This window comes from Leptonotus elevatus, chromosome 17 (assembly GCF_054856555.1).
Source record: "Leptonotus elevatus isolate MCC_2025b chromosome 17, RoL_Lele_1.0, whole genome shotgun sequence".
Lineage (NCBI taxonomy): Eukaryota > Metazoa > Chordata > Actinopteri > Syngnathiformes > Syngnathidae > Leptonotus > Leptonotus elevatus.
Genome location: NC_141255.1, coordinates 3880676 through 3890046, shown reverse-complemented (window position 1 = coordinate 3890046; position 9371 = coordinate 3880676). Strand labels below are relative to the sequence as shown.

At 38.2% G+C, this 9371-nt stretch overlaps 1 protein-coding gene across 2 annotated transcripts in view; it reads left to right on the top strand.

Annotated features, from left to right (window-relative positions):
* Positions 1–859: 859 nt before the first annotated feature.
* Positions 860–9371, top strand: part of pphln1 (periphilin 1) — a 42523-nt gene continuing 34011 nt past the window's right edge. For both annotated transcript variants that reach the window (XM_086058040.1, XM_086058042.1), the window contains exons 1-2: positions 860–1051; positions 4564–4658. The gene's annotated coding sequence lies outside the window, so the exon portion shown is untranslated. The remainder of the gene's footprint in view (positions 1052–4563; positions 4659–9371) is intronic.

Below are 9371 nucleotides of genomic sequence, written 5' to 3'. Positions count from 1 at the left end.
AGGGAGCCTCTTGCCGATATCATACATGTGATGATGCCACAAAAGAGGGCTGCTGGCAGCTTACAGCGGAAGAGACGCGTGAATATTTCATGTAGACACTATCAAACTGAATCGCAGATTAGCATCCACAATTACCCCAGGTGATACTTGGGAGGCTCTGCGGAGAGAGGCCTGCTACATTCCTGCACATCCACACAGGGAACAAATGTACAGTTGAACTTGTAAAAACTGCACTTTTACCACTGCAGCGTAATCAAGCAAATCTCTCCGGAGGGGGTTGTGGTTGTGGGGGGGACGATGCATCAAAGTGCCTCATTTGCCCACTTCCCCGTTCTACTTGGAGATAACAAGCTAACTAAATTACGCTAGTGGCTTATCTGCAGGTAACCAGGACAACCAAAGGGGATTGCGGGGAAGAGGAGGAAGCCTGCTACAAGGTGACTGTCTGGAGAGGATGCGGCTTCTTCCTTGTGAGCATAAACAAAGGACGAGCCATTGAAAAACCCATTGTCTCATGTTTGTCCATAATTAAGATAGATATGCATTAACGTACAGAATACACTGACAACCAGCATAATAAAATGGAGACAAAGCACTCTAGCTCGTGTAACGTGAACATACTCACCCAAAAAATAAAACAAAACCTAAAAATGTGGCTGTAACATATGTACAATTTATAACGGGGATGAGCAACTGGCGGCCAACACTCAGAGTGACTGACCCTCGATTAATTTTTGAAACAAAAAAAATATTTACTGCTCCTGGGCCATTTAAAGATGTAATACTAGTGTTAACCACAGGGTGGTACCCATCGCTCACCAGCGCCTCCGAACCCCTTAGCTTTGCAAAGAAGAAGAGCTTGCCTGCTCAACACCGGTCTCTGAAGTATACAAAACAACATCGAATTAGAAAATTTGTGTCGTTTAAAAACAACGTTTCAACGCTTAATTGTGTTAAAAACGCTTGTTGTGGCTTCATTGGACAAGTGGCTGTTGTGTTGGATTCGCTTTCAAGCATCCTGGACCAACTTTACTGCAATGTGTTCACACAGGTGAGGGAGCAAACCAATCAACCTAGTTTGCTGTTCGTCACTATTTTGTGTCATCTTTGAATGGAATTTTGGAACACGAGCACACATGGGGTGTAAAAGCATCACATTAAACGTTTTTTTTTTTGTAGTTTAGCAATGGGTCGTTTTTGTATGTATTTGAAAACGAAAATATATTAAGAAACCCTTCTGTACATTGTTTTCTTAAAAACAGACATGCACGTATTTTGTCCTCATTAAAAATGGCATGATTGTAATAGATCTGGTTAGGAACTGTGAGGTCCTATGTTTATATTTCTATATCTTACTATATTTAACCACACAATGCAAAAAATAAAAATAAATAAACAAGTATAACTACAGTCTGAAACTCTTAATGTAAAAAAAGCTTAAAGAGGCTTTTAATGTAATGTTATATTGTCACAACCAAAATTAACTGTTTATGCCTACCTCAGCTTCTGAAAATATCAAAAACAATCGCCACAGTATTTTTGGATTTTATAGCCATTCAGCTTTTTCCTCCCCATAGACGCTCACTATAGAGAAAAATCTTAATTTAGCTTAATGTAAGAAAACTATAGCCAGTCGCCACCAAAATTAACATGTACATCTCTACTTATGCCCACATCAATGTGTGACAATATTAAAAGCCCCCAAATTAAGTTATACTTTTTATTTAGTTTTTTTTTTTTAAGCAGTGTGTGGTTAAAAGTGAATATAGTGCGATATAGAAATAAGTGACAACACACTAAATATATGATGTATGCAATACAGTACTTTATGTGTCATGAGATGGGTGTTAGATTTGATTGATGAGATGAGTCCAGTGTAAAATATGTGCCTTGGCTTAATACAGGTTGGGAAACCCTGGGTTAAAGCGTATGTTCACAGGATGTTGGTTGACAAGACGCAGGGTCTAATCATGGAAATGGACTCCGCAAAACTGACAAAAAAGACAACTAATTGTGATTCACGGCTCCAGATAGCAATCAGATAAAGTGATTAAGCTTTGCTTGCCCACATCTTCAAACCCGGCCCTCTCCCAGACCGCCCACCCAACCCATCCTCCGCCGAGGCTCCGTCATATCTTTCCCTTATTAATCTTTCTTTGTTTTGGAGCTGCGTTGCTCCCGCGGGAGCTCTTTCTTGACGCAATTAGGAGATTTAATTATTCCTCGACAGGGCTGTAAATCCAAACAATCTACGCATGTGTCCGCTGTCTTGGGCGCGATGTGTCTTGTTGGTGCACTTTAAAGGGAGGACGACGTGCAGGACTGGGAATGTCTCGCTTGTTTGAGCACTCTGCTGATAGTGAGGAGGCAGACAAGGACATTAAGCATGGAAGAATGTTATATTAATGGAACATTAAGCCTTAATATTTTATTTCAGTGCTGTTCAAACATGAAACAGACAAATACAATTTCATACAAATCTTACAGTGTTTTATTTAACTCACGATTAATCACAAATTTAGAAAAAGATTAGTATTTTCTAAATTTGAGTAAAAAAAAAAAATCGCAATAATCAATTTATAGATTCGTATTAATCTGTATCGAATTGAATTGTGACCTATGAATCGTGATACGAATTAAATCGCCAGGTACTAGGCAATTCACACCCCTAATATATATATATATATATATATATTGTATTTTACCTTAAAATACATTTTCCATTCTTCCAATTTCTAGTTCTTGAACGGGAAATGGCCACAAGAGGTACCTTGAAATAACGATACCGATACCTTATGTTAGCTCTGTCAGCATATATGAGTAGTTACGCTTTTAATTTCTTGCAAATCTGCTGTGTCACGTTTGTTTGTGAGTCACACACTGTCAGAGCTAACCTAATATTCTATCATTTATAGGGTCTCAATTATTGCCTAGGTTTGAAGCCCGAAAGAATATAATAGATTTGTTGGAAGAATGTCACACACGGTATGGGAGAAATATTAGAAAGTTGAAAAATTAATTCTGAATTCTTACTGTCAATAACAGTAGTCACACTATAAATGTGCGTCATTTGCTACAATGAAAGAAAACGCTTCAGTTTTATAAATGTGGGGAGTAACAGTAAAAAAAATAAAAATAACATTTTCAAGTATAGGGACTAAAAGTGGATCATTAGATATTGAAAACATGTCTAAAAACATGAAAACATGGCGTAAAGGATAACCAGCCGGGCGGGCGAGGCAATTACCGAGAGCTTCCATCAGCAGCGATGAACATGTAAAATTTTAATTGCCATTGGCCAATAAAACATTAACAGTATCCGCCCTGACGGATGAAATGCGATGCTCGCTAGCGTAGAGATTCAAGGCCGCGCTGAATCGATCACGAATGCGCCACGTTGCAAACGCAACCCATTCAAAACACTTTTATTGGTGCCTGTAAAAAAAATAATTTAAAAAAACGGCAATCATCTTGAGCAAGCAGAATTGACTCTCTTTTGAGTTGCCACATTTGAATGAAACTGTAAGTTGAACAGTCTATATCGGCAATAAAATGTATTCATGGATGTGTAGAACAGAAGTACGGAAAGACCCGATTATATGATGTTGTTTTCAAGTTATTAACTCATTCACTGCCATTGACGGCTATAGACGTCAAAAAATCATTTGAAATATTTCTATGAGTATGAAAACCTAGATTTTTTTAAATTGTACATTTAGAATAGATATAAAATGTGTGATTAATCGTGAGTTAACTAGTGAAGTCATGCGATTAGTTATAATTAAATTAAATTAAATTGCCTGACGCCCCTATTTTTTAATAATCTTTTTTTTTTAAAGAAAGAAGAAAAGATTATAAAAAAAAAGAAAGAACAAAAGATTATTAAGAATTAGGAGCGTCAGGCGATTAATTTGTTTTGTAATTAATCGCATGACTTCAGTATTTAACTCACGATTAATCACACATTTTATATCTGTTGTAAATGTAAAAACTATTTTTTTCTAAGTTTTCCTACTCTCAACCCATAAATTATTATTATTATTTTAGTCTAAATATGGTATTCTGGTTAATATTGCGTTAGTGGAATATGAGTTAAGCAGCCATTTTTATCCATCTCAGTGGGCGGCCATTTTGCCACTTGCTGTCGACTGAAGATGACATCATAATTGCTCAAGGCTCAGGTAACAACCAATCACAGCGCGACGTCAGAAAACAGGTGAGCTCTGATTGGTTGTTTCCTGAGCAACTGTGATGTCATCTGCAAAAATGGCCGCCCCCTGAGATGGATAAAAACGGCTGGATTTTGCTTCATAACTCATATTCCAAAAATGTAATATTAATCAGAATGTCATGTTTACACTAGTGAGGTCACATAGAACATGTTATTGTCAAGAAATGTTTAAGGTCGACTTCCACTTTGCCACCATAATATATTATATATTATTAGTAACTATTTGAGAAAGACTGCATTAGACAAACATGAAATAGAATTTCCGTCATCCTCATGCAAGACTTTTCAGTTTTCTTTTTCTTGTTTTGTCTGCCCCGCTCTTTGCTTCCCAGGCGCTGATTCCGTCTCCCTCCTCTGCTGTTGCCTCACCTGGATTGACGCCATTGAGTCATTTGAGCATAAGACACAAAGACTGGAAGGCCACACTGTGAGTTTGATTCCTTGCTATAATAAGCCAAGCAAATCATCATAATTAAACTGGAGGTAATATGATTCTGTATTACATTGAAGGGACATCCTCTTCTTGTTTGTCAACTTTGTATTGTGCGGAAGGCGCGCAACTCTTAATTTTGGACTTTGTCTGTTGACAAACATAGTGTAAAAGCCATGACAAAAATGATTGCTTAAAGATCAGCAAGTGCACAAGCGATGAAGCACAACATAGCTAACTTCGCCGCCTTGGATAAATGTCGGTCAAACTCGTGTCACCTTCCGCGTTTTTTTTTTTTTATCTGCCTTCCTGCCTCCCGAAGTGTTTTCATATTGACTTTTCTCTTTTGCCTTCACCTCACGACCGCCACTCTTCTCCCCAGACAGTGCAAGATCCATCTTCTCAGACTAGATAATCATGAGTTTTCCCCCCCAATTACATCCTTTTACCGCGTTCCCTCGTTAGGAGATCTCGTTAGTCGCCCCTTGCTCCCGACTATGCTGGTGATTGATCGCAAACAAAACAAAAAAGAAACGCCATCAACCTCATATCCTCTCTCCGGAAACATCAGGGCTTGATAAACAGGACTGATAAGCTTCTCTGAATGCATTTGATTACGCGGACATTGAAAGCCACCAGGGTGCTTTTTGAACTGTTAGCTTATGCATTTAATCACTGACGTCATGTCGAGTGATAGACAAATCATCTTCATGTACAGTATGGCTGCCCCCCACCCCCCCACCCCCTATAAAGATAATTAAGCTCGATTGATTAATAGCCTGATGGCAGCATTCACACTTTAAACCGTCCATCACGCGGCATAACAACAACTTAAAAGGCTTTAATTAACACAGCAGATCCTTATCGCCATGGGAACAGATAGCAGGTGTTTTTCCACCTTTCCGGCTTGGACAATTACAATGTGTGAAACACACACACACACACACACACACACACACACACACACACACACACACACACACACACACACACACACACACGTGGACAGCATGCTTCCGTCAATTTGTAGTTGGCATTTCATCTTGTCTTAACGAATTTTCCAAGTCTTCCAAGCAGATCAATAAAATGGACCCAGGGTGTAAATTGACACCCGAGGGAGCCTCTGGAAGAGATAAGACGGCCGCAAACGGGCAGGTTGGAATTTGTAGGGAAGTGGGGTTATCCACCCCCCCCCCCCCCCCGCCCCCCCAAATACAGCATAATCAGTGCAATATTCACTTAATGATTTATTTACTAAAAAAATATTGTGTTTTTGTTTTTCTATCTATTCAACAACATAGTGACAGGAATAGATGGCTAAAGGGCCAATTAAGCTGTGTATACATGCGACATCCACTTCCACCACTCTTGTTAGCACCCTATGTAATAATTTCCTGAAAATGTAATAACACCTGAAAGTTTAATACATCTTGCACTCAACTCGATCAAAAATACAACTCAAAAATGTAATTCCACCAATAACTGATATTGTAATTAAAAAAAATGTAATACCGTATTACACCATTGGGGATTTATTATTATTTTCAGGTGGATCTTTTTTCTCCAAACTTATAATGAACTTGACAGATAATGTAAGATATATGTTCACTTTCAGTCGAAAGTTCTACATTTTGTGTTTTGATAATCTAAGACTGCAAAAAAATGGGGTGTTAAAATTTTGGTATTAAATATTTCAGAGTTGATTTCAACTTCCCAAAGTGTATTTTTAACACCATCTGATTTAAACGGAGGTCAGTATTGGAGTTATTTGACAGAGTTGATCTATTCTGTGTTAAACCAACTCTGCAGCGAGTTCATCAATGTAAGCTCCGCCCACTTGATTGCTGCCAATATTTCTGCTCTTACATTATCGGTAAAAATATTATTACAACATTGGTCGTCATGATTTTTTATTGCATTATTGGTGAAATTAGTACGGTACGTTATTGGGTTTACATTTTTTGATTGTGTTAAGTCAGTTAAATTTTCAGGAAATTATTACATAGAGTGCTACAACTCTAAAAACTGTTGGGTCACTATTAGGGTCAATTTGACGGAACTTTCTGTGTTATTTTTGTAGAAATCGATCACATTTTTGGGTTATTTTTGACCCAACGGCTTTTAGAGTGTTGCGTTCAACTAGACAGTCCTGATTTGTCATTTGCTCATTTGATCTATATTGAAGTGAATCCCCGCATATTGGCCGTTTGACATTCTCAAAATTGCTTAGTAATGGACTTCTTTGGGGTACGAGGAGTATATTCTCAAGAATCACCCCAAAAAAAAAAATATATATATTTTGACAATAGGTTTGCCGCCATTTCAAAGGCATGTGAATAAAAATGCATACATTTTAGGCAGCAGCAAATTTGTACAAATTAATCACATAGAGCATTTTACCACACTTCGCTTCCGTCTCACTCACTCAACTGAAAATGAGCGACTTGGATTCACTTAAACTGCGGATGAAACACAAACTTGGCGGACATACAATACACCCCCACCCCCCTCCTCCTCCTCCCCCATACACACTGAGACAATTGCCTGTAACTTGCCTCCAGCCAGGCAGGTAATTGCTGTCTACAGGGGGACAGGTGCCTCTACAATAGACCGCCAGTGTCCACGTAATTACCTAATTGAAAAGCTCGCAGGGGAAATGTGTGCGTGTTTGAAGAGATCGGATTTTGGATACATACTGTGGTAGCAGCATGCACAATTTAAAACAACTCAAACTCATTTTTTCAGCCTTTTAGTATCTTTCAGTATCCTCACTATGCTTGAAAAAAAAAAAGAAGAGAGCATTAGAATAGCTTTTTGAACCACTTCTGTCCTATTTTGCGGCCTCTCGTCATCATCCTTGGATGTCTTTTGTAGGCAACAACCTATTTTGGCTCTCAAGGCTAACAAACTCACACTGAATGGAAAATAGAGGCTGCAAATGTTTCATTAGCTGAAACAAATACAATGTTTGCTTCTTTTGATCTCGTAGTGTCAATCATATATGAGAATATCTTTTGCAGAAGTGACATTTTTGTCCTCCTCACTGACTATAAATATAATACTGATGTCCACATTTGGCAGAAACACTGAGATTTCCTTGAGCTGGCTCCCTAAAGTAGCAAAAAAAAAAAAAATGATGTCCACATTTGGCAGAAACACTGAGATTTCCTTGAGCTGGCTCCCTAAAGCAGAAAAAAAAAAAAAAAAAGTGGCCAGAAATCCTCAGTCTTGGCTCTATGTGGCATTTGCAGTCTGACAAGCGGGCAGAGCTCACAAGCTGTGAAGTAAATAAATAAAGCAATCTGTGCAGTCTTGATGTGACCAAGCCGAGCAAAGATGTCACATTCCATCTCACCGGACATCAAACGTGCACACATTTGAATAAGGGGGGGTTTGCTACATGACACGGACAGCCATGATATATAGACCCTATTACAACATGTAAATGCCCCCCTGCTGTGCAATGTACGAGCACACGCACGTGCACGAGCAAATGTGCAGAAATAACACTCGGAGTTGGAGCGGCCCGGCTGTGTTTATAGAGTGCGGTTCCAGTGGAGCATATAAAACCCCAGTAAAATTACACGTTTTCAGGTATGAAAAAATAAACATATGCACCCTCACAGTTTAAGTTGTTTAACTTTGTAATCCAATAAAAAAAAAGTGTCAATAATAGGGCCCGACCGATATGCATTTTTTTTTAGGACAATGACGATTTTTGGCCGAAAAAAATACCCATTGTTTAAAAATATATATGTATAATGCATAAAATTATTCCCCCGCTCCATTCCTAACGTTTGCTATTAAGATTCACTCTGCTTTGAATGACAAGTCTATAGTATGACCTTATCAAAAAATGCCATGAAGTATACAAGGTTATTGTATAGATTTATGTGTCAATATTAAAACTATTCTTACTAGTTTACAACTGCTGTACTTGAGATGTTTAGAGTACATAATTGGGCTGGAAAAATATCATGAGGAAATGTGTGTTAAGGCAAAAAAAATATCCATCCTTGCATCCTTGAATTCTGAGAAAATAAATTATTTGAATTCTTGAAATATCAACTTTAAATATAACTTGAAAGGGCAATGACAAAATAAAAATGTGAAATAAGAATAGAATATACTCAAATAATAGCAACTGGAAAACCGGTAAGAACATACTGATTGTTCCTGCGCGTTTTGGCCTCTTGGGGGCAGTGTGGTGCCGCGGATCCATGGTGTACACACTTAAAGTGAGTACAGAAGAAAGTTCCGATTTAATTCTAAAATAGAAATTTTTCACACATCGTGAAAAATTTGGGCCTTTGTGTCGTGTTATCTTACCTGTGTGTATATGTTCCCACTGCATTTGTGTGTGAATATTCGTTATGTGAAAGAAAAACACTCCCGAAGTCGATGCTAACTTCCGGTTAGGGTTTGAATGGGATCGTCCCTTTGCTTTTAGCATTAGCGCTAGGCAAGCGATGTTGCAAAAACGAAGCATTTTTTGTATTTGAATATACAATGGATGTTATTATTATTGTCGTGTGTTAATTTTACAGTTAACTCCAACTGGGATGTCATTAAACAGCTTAAAGGACGTTTGGGGGGCAACAGAATAACCAGAATAACATACGCTCCACACTTGCTAGTTGCTAATGCTACGTAAGCAATATGGTGCATTCTGGTACTTTAACAGCGTCGGAAATTTGGGGTTTCTCTGAG